Genomic DNA, 1,768 nt, shown 5'->3' with positions numbered 1-1,768 from the left:
GGAATAACCGTTTCACAAATGATATCGGATATGTTCCTTACGTCGTAACTACAATCCCCTTCCCTTTCATGAATATGACCTACCGAATTAGACTTTTTATCGGATTTGTAATCACTTAAGCAACACGACGGGTGCCACATGTGGAGCAGGATCTGCTTACCCTTCCGGAGCACCTGAGATCACCCCTAGTTTTTGGTGGGGTTCGTGTTGTTTATTCTTTAGTTTTCTATGTTGTGTCGTGTGTACTATTGTTTTTCTGTTTGTCTTTTTTATTTTTAGCCATGGCGTTGTCAGTTTGTTTTAGATTTATGAGTTTGACTGTCCCTTTGGTATCTTTCGTCCCCCTTTTAAAGAAGTATTCGATACTTATAATCACATTAAATCGCTAGGACCATGACAACACGATTTATATCAAGTTTTTATTTTCTTTACATGTGCACTTTATTGTAGAAGCTTATTTCATCATGAAATTTATATTTATTTGGAAATGAAGATTGATTTCAGAATAACGAGAGATTGATGTTAGTCTATCATAATAACCAATAATAAGGAAACATACATGTAATGTAATTATTATGAAATAAAACGCATGTAGCTTAAATTTCTTTATACATTTACTTGTGCAGTTTAAAAGTTTTGAATCATAAATATATAATAAATTGTTCTCAATAATACAAGATAGAAACGAAGTAAATATAGTAACAGGTCTGGTTAAGTAGAAGTGTCACACTGACTGTATATGCTACTTTTGTTTTATTTTTATATGCAATTCATACAGATTCGGGTTCATTTAGATAAAATTCCTATTGTTTGTTTTCAAATCTGTCAAAATGCAAATACTGTGACGACACATACGCTTCCGTGCACTTCATTAGAAGGTCACCAGTCCTATTTCAATTAATAAACTAAAAAAACAAAACGTATAACAAAACTATTTATCTACACATATCAATTTAATGATCAGCAAGCACACCAAAGTCACAACTACATATTCAACCACGTTCATTGCATGCAATCTTGATTTTAACATCTAGGTGTTTAGAATGATATAAACTGCAAAACAGTATGCAAATTTAATATTGATATTCATTAAAATACAGAAATTTGAAAGTATTATATCCAGGGTTTCCCCTGGGTCAATTATTTTTTTCGCCACCTCTTTCGCCAAAACAATATATTTTTCGCCACTTTATTATTTTTTTCACCAAGTAACATAAATATATTTTCCTGTTGTGCCCTTTTGTACTAAGAAGTAATTTTTACAACAAAACAAAAGCTTTTAAAGAGGGTTTCTCTCATTCGAGGGGTTGTTCCCAGCCTTTTGGATAGATTTTTTCATAACGACAGTTTTCTTTTCTTGACCATCGATATCGTATATGAAAAAGTTGAGACGTACAACTATGCTTGAAACACGTGCATGTGTCACTCAAACGACTTTATTAAAGTCAAAGGATAAAAGAATTAAAGTTTTAAATCGGAGATTTTTCTTGCTTTTGAACAATTTTCGTCACAACAACAGCTTTCTTTACAAAACTATCTTTAAAGGGAGAGATGTCAAAAGTTTGCTTCAAACACGTGCGTCGCAAAGATGTAAATAAATTCTGTATGTGACATAGCGGAAGCCATTTGACCATATCATTTTGTGAAACAATTCAATCAACACCTTTATTAATTAGTCCTTTGTTGTCGATAGCTATAAAATGCAATCAGCTGATTATTGATTTTCTGTCTAAATCTTAATGAGGTCAAGGTGAATTCCGAGTATTGT

This window comes from Mytilus galloprovincialis, chromosome 12 (genome assembly GCF_965363235.1).
Source record: "Mytilus galloprovincialis chromosome 12, xbMytGall1.hap1.1, whole genome shotgun sequence".
In the NCBI taxonomy this organism is placed as follows: Eukaryota; Metazoa; Mollusca; class Bivalvia; order Mytilida; family Mytilidae; genus Mytilus; species Mytilus galloprovincialis.
This window is presented reverse-complemented; position numbering follows the sequence as displayed.